This window comes from Chiloscyllium punctatum, chromosome 28 (assembly GCF_047496795.1).
Source record: "Chiloscyllium punctatum isolate Juve2018m chromosome 28, sChiPun1.3, whole genome shotgun sequence".
NCBI classification, from domain to species: Eukaryota; Metazoa; Chordata; class Chondrichthyes; order Orectolobiformes; family Hemiscylliidae; genus Chiloscyllium; species Chiloscyllium punctatum.
The window spans coordinates 6360566-6376355 of NC_092766.1; the positions used below are offsets into that span (position 1 = coordinate 6360566).

The window sequence follows — 15790 nt, forward strand, 5'->3', positions numbered from 1 at the left end:
CGTATCCCAGTGAGTGTTCTGTGTGTGTGTGGGACCCTGTATCCCAGTGAGTGTTCTGTGTGTGTGTGTGTGTGGGACCCCGTATCCCAGTGAGTGTTCTGTGTGTGTGTGGGACCCTGTATCCCAGTGAGTGTTCTGTGTGTGTGTGTGACCCTGTATCCCAGTGAGTGTTCTGTGTGTGTGTGGGACCCTGTACCCCAGGGAGTGTTCTGTGTGTGTGTGGGACCCTGTATCCCAGTGAGTGTTCTGTGTGTGTGTGGGACCCTGTATCCCAGTGAGTGTTCTGTGTGTGTGTGGGACGCCGTATCCCAGTGTGTGTTCTGTGTGTGTGTGTGACCCTGTATCCCAGTGAGTGTTCTGTGTGTGTGTGGGACCCTGTATCCCAGTGAGTGTTCTGTGTGTGTGTGGGACCCTGTATCCCAGTGAGTGTTCTGTGTGTGTGTGGGACCCTGTATCCCAGTGAGTGTTCTGTGTGTGTGTGGGACCCTGTATCCCAGTGAGTGTTCTGTGTGTGTGTGGGACGCCGTATCCCAGTGAGTGTTCTGTGTGTGTGGGGGACCCTGTATCCCAGTGAGTGTTCTGTGTGTGTGTGGGACCCTGTATCCCAGTGTGTGTTCTGTGTGTGTGTGGGACCCTGTATCCCAGTGAGTGTTCTGTGTGTGTGTGGGACCGCGTATCCCAGTGTGTGTTCTGTGTGTGTGTGGGACCCTGTACCCCAGGGAGTGTTCTGTGTGTGTGTGGGACCCTGTATCCCAGTGAGTGTTCTGTGTGTGTGTGGGACCCTGTATCCCAGTGAGTGTTCTGTGTGTGTGTGGGACCCTGTATCCCAGTGAGTGTTCTGTGTGTGTGTGGGACCCTGTATCCCAGTGAGTGTTCTGTGTGTGTGTGGGACCCTGTATCCCAGTGAGTGTTCTGTGTGTGTGTGGGACGCCGTATCCCAGTGAGTGTTCTGTGTGTGTGGGGGACCCTGTATCCCAGTGAGTGTTCTGTGTGTGTGTGGGACCCTGTATCCCAGTGAGTGTTCTGTGTGTGTGTGGGACCCTGTATCCCAGTGAGTGTTCTGTGTGTGTGTGGGACCCTGTACCCCAGTGAGTGTTCTGTGTGTGTGTGGGACCCTGTATCCCAGTGAGTGTTCTGTGTGTGTGTGGGACCCCGTATCCCAGTGAGTGTTCTGTGTGTGTGTGGGACGCCGTATCCCAGTGAGTGTTCTGTGTGTGTGTGGGACGCCGTATCCCAGTGAGTGTTCTGTGTGTGTGTGGGACCCCGTATCCCAGTGAGTGTTCTGTGTGTGTGTGGGACGCCGTATCCCAGTGAGTGTTCTGTGTGTGTGTGGGACCCTGTATCCCAGTGAGTGTTCTGTGTGTGTGTGGGACGCCGTATCCCAGTGAGTGTTCTGTGTGTGTGTGGGACGCCGTATCCCAGTGAGTGTTCTGTGTGTGTGTGGGACCCTGTATCCCAGTGAGTGTTCTGTGTGTGTGTGGGACCCTGTATCCCAGTGAGTGTTCTGTGTGTGTGTGGGACGCCGTATCCCAGTGAGTGTTCTGTGTGTGTGTGGGACCCTGTATCCCAGTGTGTGTTCTGTGTGTGTGTGGGACCCCGTATCCCAGTGAGTGTTCTGTGTGTGTGTGGGACCCTGTATCCCAGTGAGTGTTCTGTGTGTGTGTGGGACCCCGTATCCCAGTGAGTGTTCTGTGTGTGTGTGGGACCCCGTATCCCAGTGAGTGTTCTGTGTGTGTGTGGGACCCTGTATCCCAGTGTGTGTTCTGTGTGTGTGTGGGACCCCGTATCCCAGTGAGTGTTCTGTGTGTGTGTGGGACCCTGTATCCCAGTGTGTGTTCTGTGTGTGTGTGGGACCCTGTATCCCAGTGAGTGTTCTGTGTGTGTGTGGGACCCTGTATCCCAGTGTGTGTTCTGTGTGTGTGTGGGACCCTGTATCCCAGTGAGTGTTCTGTGTGTGTGTGGGACCCCGTATCCCAGTGAGTGTTCTGTGTGTGTGTGGGACCCTGTATCCCAGTGAGTGTTCTGTGTGTGTGTGGGACCCTGTACCCCAGTGAGTGTTCTGTGTGTGTGTGGGACCCTGTATCCCAGTGTGTGTTCTGTGTGTGTGTGGGACCCTGTATCCCAGTGTGTGTTCTGTGTGTGTGTGGGACCCTGTATCCCAGTGAGTGTTCTGTGTGTGTGTGGGACCCTGTATCCCAGTGTGTGTTCTGTGTGTGTGTGGGACCCTGTATCCCAGTGTGTGTTCTGTGTGTGTGTGGGACCCTGTATCCCAGTGAGTGTTCTGTGTGTGTGTGGGACCCTGTATCCCAGTGTGTGTTCTGTGTGTGTGTGGGACCCTGTATCCCAGTGTGTGTTCTGTGTGTGTGTGGGACCCTGTATCCCAGTGAGTGTTCTGTGTGTGTGTGGGACGCCGTATCCCAGTGAGTGTTCTGTGTGTGTGTGGGACCCCGTATCCCAGTGAGTGTTCTGTGTGTGTGTGGGACCCCGTATCCCAGTGAGTGTTCTGTGTGTGTGTGTGGGACCCCGTATCCCAGTGAGTGTTCTGTGTGTGTGTGGGACCCTGTATCCCAGTGAGTGTTCTGTGTGTGTGTGGGACCCCGTATCCCAGTGAGTGTTCTGTGTGTGTGTGTGGGACCCCGTATCCCAGTGAGTGTTCTGTGTGTGTGGGGGACCCTGTATCCCAGTGAGTGTTCTGTGTGTGTGTGGGACCCTGTACCCCAGTGAGTGTTCTGTGTGTGTGGGGGGGACCCTGTATCCCAGTGAGTGTTCTGTGTGTGTGTGGGACCCCGTATCCCAGTGAGTGTTCTGTGTGTGTGTGTGGGACCCCGTATCCCAGTGAGTGTTCTGTGTGTGTGTGGGACCCCGTATCCCAGTGAGTGTTCTGTGTGTGTGTGGGACCCTGTATCCCAGTGAGTGTTCTGTGTGTGTGTGGGACCCCGTATCCCAGTGAGTGTTCTGTGTGTGTGTGGGACCCCGTATCCCAGTGAGTGTTCTGTGTGTGTAGGCCCGAAAGCCTAAAATTCAGCACCAAACTCTAATGCCCGGCAGAGGGCAGTATATACTCACAATGTACCGCACTGACTGGTGGATGTCACCTATGCCGTTCAGATCACAATCCTTGGGTCAAGCTGCTTCTGTAAATCTTTGTGTTTTTTTAGGTTTTTAGATAGATTGGACTCCCTTGTTTTCAGCACTTCCGTTGAAACCTTACTGTATTCTCCCAGGACAAATAAACTGTTGGGTTAATGCAGAATAAAGCTCCTTCTACACTGTCCCCATCAAACACTCCCAGGGACAGGGACAGCACAGGGTTAGATACAGAGTAAAGCTCCCTCTACACTGTCCCCATCAAACACTCCCAGGGACAGGGACAGCACAGGGTTAGATACAGAGTAAAGCTGCCTCTACACTGTCCCCCATCAAACACTCCCAGGGACAGGGACAACACGGGGTTAGATACAGAGTAAAGCTCACTCTACACTGTCTCCCCATCAAACACTCCCAGAACAGGGACAGCACGTGGTTATGTACAGAATAAAGCTCCCTCTACACTGTCCCCCCATCAAACACTCCCACGACAGGGACAGCACGGGGTTAGATATAGAGTAAAGCTCTCTCTACACTGTCCCCCATCAAACACTCCCAGGACAGCGACAGCACGGGGTTATGTACAGAGTAAAGCTGCCTCTACACTGTCCCCCCCATCAAACACTCCCAGCGACAGGGACAGCACAGGGTTAGATACAGAGTAAAGCTCCCTCTACACTGTCCCCCCATCAAACACTCCCAGGGACAATGACAGCACGGGGTTAGATACAGAGTAAAGCCTCCTCTACACTGTCCCCCCCCCATCAAACACTCCCAGAACAGGGACAGCACGGGGTTAGATACAGAGTAAAGCTCCCTCTACACTGTCCCCCCATCAAACACTCCCAGGGACAGGGATGGCACGGGGTTAGATACAGAGTAAAGCTCCCTCTACACTATCCACCCATCAAACACTCCCAGGGACAGGGACAGCACGGGGTCATGTACAGAGTAAAGCTCCCTCTACACTGTCCCCCATCAAACACTCTCAGGGACAGGGACAGCACGGGGTTAGATACAGAGTAAAGCTCCCTCTACACTGCCTATTTCATTTACTATGTTCGTGAACACCTCACAATTGTATTCGGTATTTAAAGTAGTGAATATTTTGGGAACAGTTTTCCTGCTGTTGTCTGACATTATCAATGCTTTCCCAAGTATATTTCTTGCCGGCCTCCTCTTCCCTGTGTAAGTTGCATCGTTTATCTGTAACTGCCCATTGTTTATTCTCACCACGTACTGTACTTTGCTGGGCCGTTTCTAAGGTTACTTCGGAGACACGTACAGCCCTAGACTGGAAAGGATAGGAACTGTCCATCCATAAGGGCTTGGTCATGTCTGTTTGAATTGATTTGGAGGCCTTACTATTACCTTCATTTGTAATAGTGCCTTATTCTGAAATTGTATAAACAAAATCCTAATTCACAATCCTCCTGAAGTTGGATTTGTTGCGTAAGTCGCAGTTGCTAGTGTTAGAATTGATGGTGCTGTGGTAAATATAATAGATATCGACTTCATTTCAGTGTTTGGATTTCAAACTAGGGGCATAAGGGTGTTGGTTTCTCTTGTGAAGGACTTAAAAAAATAACTCAATCAGTCAGTTTTCCTGGAAGCATGATCCAATCCAGTGGGTGCGAGAGAGCAAGTAACCCCTGGTTTGTGAATGGAGGGTGCACATAGGGAGGGTGAACATTGAGGGCTATCAGCTTGTTCTTTATTTCAGGATAATCAAAGATTGGTTTTGGTTTTGGAAACCTACAAATTGGATGGTTTTGACCATCACTGGTGTCGCTAGCACAGTACAGTTTATCTCCTAGAGAGGAAGATTGGACAATTCAGTGAATATTGCCTTTACTCAGCAGGTTGTGAGTTCATGGAATGCCCTGCCAGTATCAGTGGTGGACTCTCCCTCTTTATGGTCATTCAAGCGGGCATTGGACAAGCACATGGAGGTTATTGGGCTAGTGTAGGTTAGGTAGGCATCGGTCGGCGCAACATCGAGGGCCGAAGGGCCTGTACTGCGCTGTATTTTTCTATGTTCTATGTTTATTGGTTAGAGTATTGAGTACAGGAGTCAGGAGGTCATGTTGCGGCTGTACAGGACATTGGTTAGGGCCACTGTTGGAATATTGTGTGCAATTCTGCTCTCCTTCCTATCGGAAAGATGTTGCGAAACTTGAAAGGGTTCAGAAAAGATTTACAAGGATGTTGCCAGGGTTGGAAGATTTGAGCTACAGGGAGAGGCTGAACAGGCTGGGGCTGTTTTCCCTGGAGCATCGGAGGCTGAGGGGTGACCTTATAGAGGTTTACAAAATTATGAGGGGCATGATAGGAGAAATAGACAAAGTCTTATCCCTGGGGTTGGGGAGGGCATAGGTTTAGGGTGAGAGGGGAAAGATATAAAAGAGACCTAAGGGGCAACGTTTTCACACAGAGGGTGGTATGTGTATGGAATGAGCTGCCAGAGGAAGTGGTGGAGGTTGGTACAATTGCAACATTTAAGAGGCATTTGGATGAGTATATGAATAGGAAGGGTTTGGAGGGATATGGGCCGGGTGCTGGCAGGTGGGACTAGATTGGGTTGGGATATCTGGTCGGCGTGGACAGGTTGGACCGAAGGGTCTGTTTCCATGCTGTACATCTCTATGACTCTAGTGTGTGAATGTTCCAGACCAGAAGTGTTTGGTTAGAAATTTACTGGTTGTTGAAATACTGAGAAAGTCTAAGCTTCAGTTTCGTGAATTTTCGTGGGAAAAGACCTTATGATTCACAGGAAGATCCGAGAGGACCCAGTTGACTTTATTAACATGTCATAGAGGGGTTTAAATTTCTGAAAACTGATTGTGTTGGCAAGTTAGTAGAAAAAAAATTCTGTTGCATTTTGAGATTTGCGAAACCATTTCCTGTATTTAGATAGCTTGATTCTTGACTAAGAAAGAAATCAAAAGTTAGCGTTGGTCGGCAGGAGAGTGGAGTCGAACCCTATCTGCTCTGAGTTGATTATATTGAATGCAGAATCGAGGAGATGAGTGGCCTCTTTCTGCTCCTAACTTGTATGTTAAGCCGTTGGCTAGGAGAATTCCCCATCTTCTTTTGTCATGCAGAATCTATGCTGAGGTTCCACCACTGAAGGAGTGCAACAGTGCCAGCAAAGGCAAACTTTCAGGTAAGACGTTAACTGCTCAGGGCTCCACTAGTATTTCCCTGCCAGCAGTTCACCAGTAACTGTGATGCGATTCACTGGTGATTCATCTGGGCTGTTGCTATCTGATTGTGTTTCCTGCAGTGGACAATTACTTGAAGGGCTTTGGCCCGAAACGTCGATTTCGCTGCTCGTTGGATGCTGCCTGAACTGCTGTGCTCTTCCAGCACCACTAATCCACCAATTACTGGGAGGTAACTGTTACATAGCGGCAGGGAATATGATATTAGGTTAGTGATCCGCGTGCCGTTTAGATGAAGCATTGAACCCTTGGAACTTCGGATTATTTGATGTAGAAAAATCCAAAATGGAATGAGAGCAAAGCTAGTGGATATGCGAATGAAGTGCTTGCACTAATATGAGGTGCCGCACCACCAGGGCTGGACGGTGTGAGTTTCATGAGGTATGTGAATCAGTCCTGTCACTAAATTGTGTGGGTAACAGCGGGTTTTTGAGAAAACATTTCTTCCTCAAACAGCACCACCAAAGCAACAAAGACTCCCACCACCTAACTGGTTGTCCATTCGATTGATGTTTTTGGGATCTTGCTGTGCATGTAACGATTGCACTGTTTCCCACCCTGAAGACCCTTCACCACTTATTGATTGTGCGCACACACTACTTGTAAAAGCTGCCCATTCCCTACAATTCTCCAGTTTGGGGTACATTTAGGTTAATGCATTGAGTGCTGGGTCCCTCAGCTCAGCGACAGTGCAGTACCTTTGGTGAGGGGGCTCCGATGGCACAGTGGTAATGTCCCTCCCTCTGGGCTGGGATGCCAGGGTGTGGAGAAAGATTTAAAAGGGACTTGAGGGGCAGCTTTTTCACCCAGAGGGTATGTGGAACGAGCTGCCAGAGGAAGTGGTAAATGCATTCCGTTACAACATTAAAAAAGACGTTTGGGTAGATACATGAACAGGAAAGATTTGGAGAGATATGGGCCAGGCAGGTGGGACCGGATAAGTTTGGGAAACTTGGTCAGCATTGACGAGTTGGGCCAAAGGGTCTGTTTCCATGTTGTATGACTCTAAAGGTGTGATATGACACGTCTGAACAGGTTATCAGAAAAACATCTCTTGGGTCTTGGAGGGTGTTCAGTGTAGATTCACCTGAACGATCTCTGGGATCAGACAAGGTGAACTAGACTTGCACTCCCTTGACGAACGTGAAGAGAGATCAGAAGAGATTTACCAGGATGGTGCTGGGTGTGTAAGGTTTGAGTTATAAAGAAACGCTGGATTGGCTGCGACATTTTTCACTGGAGCACAGGAGGTCGAGAGACAAACTCATAGAAGTTTATAAAATAATGACGGCTATGGATAGAGTTAATAGTAGTTGCCTTTTCCTGAGGATGGGGTATTTTAAGACTGGGGGCGGGGTGAGAGGAGAGAGATTTAAAAAAGACATGAGGGGCAAATCTTTTACACAGAGTGTGGTTCATATGTGATAGTGGGGATTGTGGGCACAATAATAACATGTGAAATACATTTGGATGGTTACATGAATAGGAAAGGTTTGGAGGGATATGGGCCAGGAACAGGCGGGTGGGGATAGTTTAGTTTGGGATTATGGTCAGCACGGACTGGGTGGACCGAAGGGTCTGTTTCCGTGCTGGATGACTCTGTGATTGGAGGAGATTCAGGGGAGATCTAATTCGAAGGAGAGGGCTTAAGGTGGTGAAAGGAGTTGATTGAGAGGAACTATTTTCTGTCGGCAGATGGAGAGAGTTCACAACAAGGGACAAACTCTTAGAATCTTGAGCTGGACCATTGAGGGGTGATGTCCAGAGACACAGAAGGGAAAGGGTGTCTGGAACTCTCTTCCTCATCTTGCCCCCCCGACCAAAAGTAAGATCAAAAAGCTGCCAAGTGTGTGGGTGGGTGTTCACTTGAAAATGTCAAAATGGATAAAAACAATGACTGCAGACGCTGGAAACCAGATTCTGGATTAGTGGTGCTGGAAGAGCACACAAGGTTCAGGCAGCATCCGAGGAGCAGCAAATTCGACGTTTCGGGCAAAAGCCCTTCATCAGGAATAAAGGCAGTGAGCCTGAAGCGTGGAGAGATAAGCTAGAGGAGGGTGGGGGGTGGGGAGAGAGTAGCATGGAGTACAATGGGTGAGTGGGGGAAGGGGATGAAGGTGATAGGTCAGGGAGGAGGGTGGAGTGGATAGGTGGAAAAGGAGATAGGCAGGTAGGACAAGTTATGGGGACAGTTACTGAGCTGGAAGTTTGGAACTAGGGTGAGGTGGGGGAAGGGGAAATGAGGAAACCGTTGAAGTCCACATTGATGCCCTGGGGTTGAAGTGCTCCGAGGCGGAAGATGAGGCGTTCTCACAGCTACCTGGATTACACCTCTTCCCATCCTACCTCTTGCAAAAATGCCATCCCGTATTCCCAATTCCTCCGTCTCCGCCGTATCTGCTCCCAGGAGGACCAGTTCCACCACAGAACACACCAGATGGCCTCCTTCTTTAGAGACCACAATTTCCCTTCCCATGTGGTTAAAGATGCCCTCCAACGCATCTCGTCTACATCCCGCACCTCCGCCCTCAGACCCCACCCCCCCCAACCGTAACAAGGACAGAACGCCCCTGGTGCTCACCTTCCACCCTACCAACCTTCGCATAAATCAAATCATCTGCCGACATTTCCGCCACCTCCAAACAGACCCCACCGCCAGGGATATATTTCCCTCCCCAACCCTTTCCACCTTCCGCAAAGACTGTTCCCTCCGGGACTACCTGGTCAGGTCCACGCTCCCCTACAACCCACCCTCCCATCCTGGCACCTTCCCCTGCTACTGCAGGAGTTGCAAAAACCTGTGCCCACACCTCCTCCCTCACCTCCATCCAAGGCCCCAAAGGAGCCTTCCACATCCATCAAAGTTTTACCTGTACATCCACTAATATCATTTATTGTATCCGTTGCTCCCGATGCGGTCTCCTCTACATTGGGGAGACTGGGCACCTCCTAGCAGAGCGCTTTAGGGAACATCTCCGGGACACCCGCACCAATCAACCACACCATCCCGTGGCCCAACATTTCAACTCCCCCTCCCACTCTGCTGAGGACATGGAGGTCCTGGGTCTCCTTCACCGCCGCTCCCTCACCACCAGACACCTGGAGGAAGAACGCCTCATCTTCCGCCTCGGAACACTTCAACCCCAGGGCATCAATGTGGACTTCAACAGTTTCATCATTTCCCCTTCCCCCACCTCATCCTAGTTCCAAACTTCCAGCTCAGCACTGTCCCCATGACTTGTCCTACCTGCCTATCTCCTTTTCCACCTATCCACTCCACCCTCCCCCCCACCCCCAACCTATCACCTTCATCCCCTCTCCCACTCACCTATTGTACTCTATGCTACTTTCTCCCCACCCCCACCCTCCTCTAGCTTATCTCTCCACGCTTCAGGCTCACTGCCTTTATTCCTGATGAAGGGCTTTTGCCCGAAACGTCGATTTTGCTGCTCGTTGGATGCTGCCTGAACTGCTGTGCTCTTCCAGCACCACTAATGTCAAAATGGAGCCAATCCCTTTCTGGGAACAATGGCAGTAAAGGAAAAAGGAGTGGGCTAGGATCTGACCGAGTGATGGGCAACGAATGGGTGTCCTCCTCCCATCCCTATTGATGTGATCCAAAATCTTGGAAGCCTAAGATTCCCTCTGCACAAGACGCTGATTGGCCTTGCTGAGTATTTTACTATATATTGTGTTGACCCAGACCTGTGTGTGTATGTGTGTGTGTGAGAGAGAGAGAGAGAGAGAGAAAGTGTGTGTGTGAGTTTGCGTTTGTGTGTGTGAGAGAGAGAGAAAGAGTGTGTGTCTGAGAGAGAGAGTTTGTGTGTGTGTGTGTGCGATTTTGTGTGTGTGTGTATGAGTTTGTGTGTGTGTGAGAGAGAGTGTGTGTATGTGTGTGCGAGTTTGTGTGTATGTGTGTGTGCGAGTTTATGTATATGTGTGTGTGTGTGTGTGAATGTGTGTGTATATGTGAGTTTGTGTGTGTGAGTGTGTGTGTGAGTGTGTGTGTGAGCGTGTGTGTGTGAGCGTGTGTGTGTGAGTTTGTGCGTATGTGTGTACGAGTTTGTGTATATGTGAGTGTGTGTGTGTGCATGTGTGTGAGTTTGTGTGTGTGTGTGTGTATGTGGGTTTGTGTGTGTGTGAGTGTGTGAATGTGTGTGTGAGTGAGCGTGTGTGTGTTTGAGTGTGTGTGTGAGTGAGTGAGTGTGTGTGTGTGTGTGTGAGTGTGTGTGTGAGTGAGTGTGTGTGAGTGTGTGTGTGTGAGCGTGTGTGTGTGTATGTGTGTGTGAGTGTGTGTGTGTATGTGTGAATGTGAGTGTGTGTGTGGGTGTGTGAGTGAGTGTGTGTGTGAGTGAGTGTGTGTGTGTGAATGTGTGTGTGTGTGTGAGTGAGTGAGTGAGTGTGTGTGTGAGTGAGTGTGTGTGTGTGAATGTGAGTGTGTGTGTGTGTGTGTGAATGTGAGTGTGTGTGTGTGTGTGTGTGAATGTGTGTGTGTGAGTGAGTGAGTATATATTATATATATACCCATGTTTGGGGGTGGGTGGAGAGTTTTTACTGTATTAATGAGAAGCCCCAGAAGCGAATTTCCATGACACACTGGAAATAGCTGTGGGCAGCCACAGAGCTGTACAGCTTGGAGACAGGCCCTTCAGCCCATCCAGTCCTTGCTGACCAGAATCCCAAAGTAGTCTCACCTGCCTGCTCCCTGGCTCACATCCCTCCGAGCATTTCCTATTCGTGAATCTATCCGAATGTCTTTTAACCATTGTATCTGTCCCCATACCCACCCCTTTCCCCGGGAAGTTCATTCCACACACAAGCCACCCTCTGTGTAAAAGAAAATCATCCCTCGCATCTTTCTCCTCTTAGCTTAAAAACATGCCTCCTCGTCTTGAAATTCCAAACCCTAGGGTGAGAGCATTTGCCTTTAACTCTGTCTGTACCCTTCATGATTTAATAAGGGTCACCTCTCAACTCCTACGCTCCAGTGAAAACAAAGAATCCCAGCCTCTCCTTATAACTCAAACTGGTAAATCTCTTCTGAATCCTCCCCAACTTGACAATATCAGGGTGTCCAGAACAGGACACAGTATTCCTCGATTCTGCAGCTCATCCATTGAGCCACCTTAAGACTGGGACAGAAGGCACAGTGAGCTGCCTGTTGGTTTGATGGGCCCTGGTCTGCCCAGGATCAGGATTTGGGTTCCCTTACCCCAACTCCCGCCCCCACATCCGGCGGCCTTCGGAATTCAGCACCAAGGACGGTGACAGCCCAGGGCCCCTTGCCCTTCTCTCCCATGTCGGGGTCTCTTCCTTTGGGTGCTGGCCAGCATCGGACCCCGCCCTCTGGGCTCCCCCCGGCGAGATGTCAGCGATCAACCTATTCGAGTGTAACGCCTTTTCTGTTCTGTTTCTGGTTCGGTGAGTGTCCTTCCAGTGCTGGGCTTTGTGCCATTTAAATTCTCAGTGGCCAGCTCCCTCTCCTTCTCCTGAACATTGGCGCTACTCTGCAAAGCTCTCTGCTGCTGGAGGAGACAGGGTTCAGGCAGAGGGTCAGCACTGTGCAATGACACAGCACAGGGCTAGCCAGAGAGAGGCAGACAGAGGTCCTGGTGCAGCGAGAGGGGTTCAGGTCAGAGAACACTCCCGGGTTTGACCTTAATCAAGACAATAACATGTCCAATTCTCTCAGCGCTGACCCTCAGACAGTGCGGCACTCCCTCAGCGCTGACCCTCCGACAGTGCCCACTCCCTCAGCGCTGACCCTCCGACAGTGCCCACTCCCTCAGCACTGACCCTCCGACAGTGTCCACTCCCTCAGCGCTGACCCTCTGACTGTATCTGCTGCCCTTGTTCTCCCAAGATGGAAGCGGTCCTGGGTTTGGGAGGTGCTGCCTAAAGAGCCTTGGTGGAATGCATCTTGTAGATGCTGCTATTGAGTGATGGTGGTGGAGGGGGTGGAATTGGTGCAAATCCTGGATGGTGTTGAGCTTCTTGAGTGTTCTTGGAGCTGCCCCCATCCAGGGCAAGTGGGGATTGTTCCATCACCCTCCTGGCTTGTGCCTTGTAAGATGGTGGACAGGCTTTGGGGAGTCAGGAGGTGGGTTACTCTCTGCAGGATTCCCAGCCTCTGACCTGCTCTTGTAGCCACTGGGTGTACGTGGCTGGGTCCCACTCGGTTTCAGGTTGGCGGACATCTCACAGGCGAGGGGGCAAGAGGGCAAAAAGATTCTGTTTTTGTTTTGGTGAGCTGTGAATGAAGGTACCGACAAACACAAGTAAGGCAAATTGTATTCATCCCAAGAGGGCTCCAGGCTCAGTTTGTTGTGGAAGGCCCGACGGATTACCGTGGAAACGAGATCCAATCCAAGCAGGATCGTTTCCATGTGCCATTCTAAACCAGCCTCGCACTCTCCAGTGAGGCAGTGAATGGGGACCAATCCGACAAGATATGACAGGGAGAGCTGGGCACGGAGCCAGAGATAAGGCAATTAATGAGGACATGCTCTCAGGATGGTGGTTTGTTGACCATTGGTTTGTTGACCATGGTGTCAGCTGACTACACATCGTGGTCACTGTGTGTTCAAGAAACAGACTATTAAACTCAGTCATACACCAGACCCTTCAGGAGAGGGTGGGGAACCCCATACCCCAGAGACAGCCCCTTCAGGAGAGGGTGGGAAACCCCATACCCCAGTGACAGTCCCTTCAGGAGAGGGTGGGGAATCCCGTACCCCAGTGAGAGCCCCTTCAGGAGAGGGAGGGGGACCCCGTACCCCAGTGAGAGTCAGCCCCTTAGGGAGGGGGAGGGGGACCCCATACCCCAGTGACAGCCCCTTCAGGAGGGGGAGGGGGACTCTGTACCCCAGTGAGAGTCAGCCCCTTCAGGAGGGGGAGGGGGACCCCGTACCCCAGTGAGAGCCAGCCCCTTCAGGCGGGAGAGGGGGACCCCGTACCCCAGTGAGAGCCAGACCTTTCAAGAGAGGTTGTAGTGTGAACAGCAGATTCGGGATGATGTTCTGAACAGAGTCTGCATCTTGTGTCTGTGTCAGGGGACCTATCAATCTCCACAGAGGAAAAGCTGGTGATCCACCTGCTGAACCCAGCACATTACAACAAACTGATCCGCCCCGCAACAAACAGCTCACAACTGGTGTCAGTGCAACTGATGGTGTCCCTCGCACAGCTCATCAGTGTGGTGAGTGTAATCCACATTTAGGAGATGGGAGAGATATACACAAACATACACACAGAGTGGGAATAGTGGAGGAGGGTAGAGAGAGAGAGAGACACACACACACACACACACAGTGAGAATAGTGGAGGGGGGTAGAGAGAGAGAGACACACACACACACAGTGATAATAGTGGAGGGGGGTAGAGAGAGAGAGAGAGACACACACAGTGAGAATAGTGGAGGGGGGTAGAGAGAGAGAGAGACACACACACACAGTGATAATAGTGGAGGGGGGTAGAGAGAGAGAGAGACACACACACACACAGACACAGACACACAGTGAGAATAGTGGAGGGAGGTAGAGAGAGAGACACAGACACACACACACAGTGATAATAGTGGAGGGGGTTAGAGAGAGAGAGAGAGACACACACACACAGACACAGACACACAGTGAGAATAGTGGAGGGGGGTAGAGAGAGAGACACACACACACACACACACACACAGACACAGACACACAGTGAGAATAGTGGAGGGGGGTAGAGAGAGAGACACACACACACACACACACACACAGACACAGACACACAGTGAGAATAGTGGAGGGAGGTAGAGAGAGAGATACAGACACACACACACAGTGATAATAGTGGAGGGGGGTAGAGAGAGAGAGAGACACACACACACAGTGATAATAGTGGAGGGGGGTAGAGAGAGAGAGACACACACACACAGACAGTGAGAATAGTAGAGGGGAGGAGACAGAGTGTGTGGATAATAGAGAGACAGATATAGAGGGGAAAGAGAGTGGGAGAGAAAGAGAGTCAGCGTGATGGGGGTGAGAGTAAGTGACAGAGTATGTGAGGGAATGTGACAATGAGAGCGCGGGCGTCAGAGTGAAAATGAGAGAGAGTGTGTGAGGGACAGTCAGTGTGAGAGAGTGAGAGACAGTGTGAGAGTGTGTGTGTGTGAGGGACAGTCAGTGTGAGAATGGGAGACAGCGGGAGAGAGTGAGAATTTGAGTGTGTGGGAGAGAGCAAAAATGAGAGTCATTGAGGGAAAAAGTCAGTGTGAGAGTATGTGAGAGGGAGTCAGTGTGAGAGAGGGAGTCAGTGTGAGAGAGGGAGTCAGTGTGAGAGAGTGTGAGAGATAGTCCGTGTGAGAGAGGGAGTCAGTGTGAGAGAGGGAGTCAGTGTGAGAGTGTGTGAGAGATAGTCCGTGTGAGAGAGGGAGTCAGTGTGTATGAGGGAGTCAGTGTGAGAGAGAGTCTGTGTAAGAGAGGGAGTCAGTGTGTGAGAGGGGGTCAGTGTGAGGGAGGGAGTCAGTGTGAGAGGGAGTCAGTGTGTGAGAGGGAGTCAGTGTGAGGGAGGGAGTCAGTGTGAGAGAGGGAGTCAGTGTGAGAGTGTGTGTGTGAGAGGGAGTCAGTGTGTGAGAGGGAGTCAGTGTGAGAGAGGGAGTCAGTGTGAGAGAGGGAGTCAGTGTGAGAGAGGGAGTCAGTGTGTGAGAGGGAGTCAGTGTGAGAGAGGGAGTCAGTGTGAGAGTGTGTGTGTGAGAGGGAGTCAGTGTGTATGAGGGAGTCAGTGTGAGAGAGAGTCCGTGTGAGAGAGGGAGTCAGTCTGAGAGAGGGAGTCAGTGTGAGAGAGGGAGTCAGTGTGAGAGAGGGAGTCAGTGTGAGAGTGTGTGTGTGAGAGGGAGTCAGTGTGAGGGAGGGAGTCAGTGTGAGAGAGGGAGTCAGTGTGAGAGTGTGTGTGTGAGAGGGAGTCAGTGTGTGAGAGGGAGTCAGTGTGAGAGAGGGAGTCAGTGTGAGAGAGGGAGTCAGTGTGTGAGAGGGAGTCAGTGTGAGAGAGGGAGTCAGTGTGAGAGAGGGAGTCAGTGTGAGAGTGTGTGTGTGAGAGGGAGTCAGTGTGTATGAGGGAGTCAGTGTGAGAGAGAGTCCGTGTGAGAGAGGGAGTCAGTGTGAGAGAGGGATTCAGTGTGAGAGAGAGTCCGTGTGAGAGAGGGAGTCAGTGTGAGAGAGGGAGTCAGTGTGAGAGAGGGAGTCAGTGTGAGAGAGTGTGTGAGAGAGAGTCAGAATGTGAGAGGGAGTCAGTGTGAGAGTGTGTGTGAGAGAGGGAGTCAGTGTGAGAGAGTGTGTGAGAGAGGGAGTCAGTGTGAGAGAGTGTCAGTGTGAGAGAGAGTCCGTGTGAGAGTGTGAGAGAGGGAGTCAGCGTGAGAGAGTGTGTGTGAGAGGGAGTCAGTGAGAGAGTGTGTGTGTGAGAGGGAGTCAGTGTGAGAGTGTGTGTGTGAGAGGGAGTCAGTG

General features: G+C 51.1%; 1 pseudogene; it reads left to right on the forward strand.

Annotated features, from left to right (window-relative positions):
- Positions 1-11676: 11676 nt before the first annotated feature.
- LOC140453880 (neuronal acetylcholine receptor subunit beta-2-like) overlaps positions 11677-15790 on the forward strand; it is a 42809-nt pseudogene continuing 38695 nt past the window's right edge.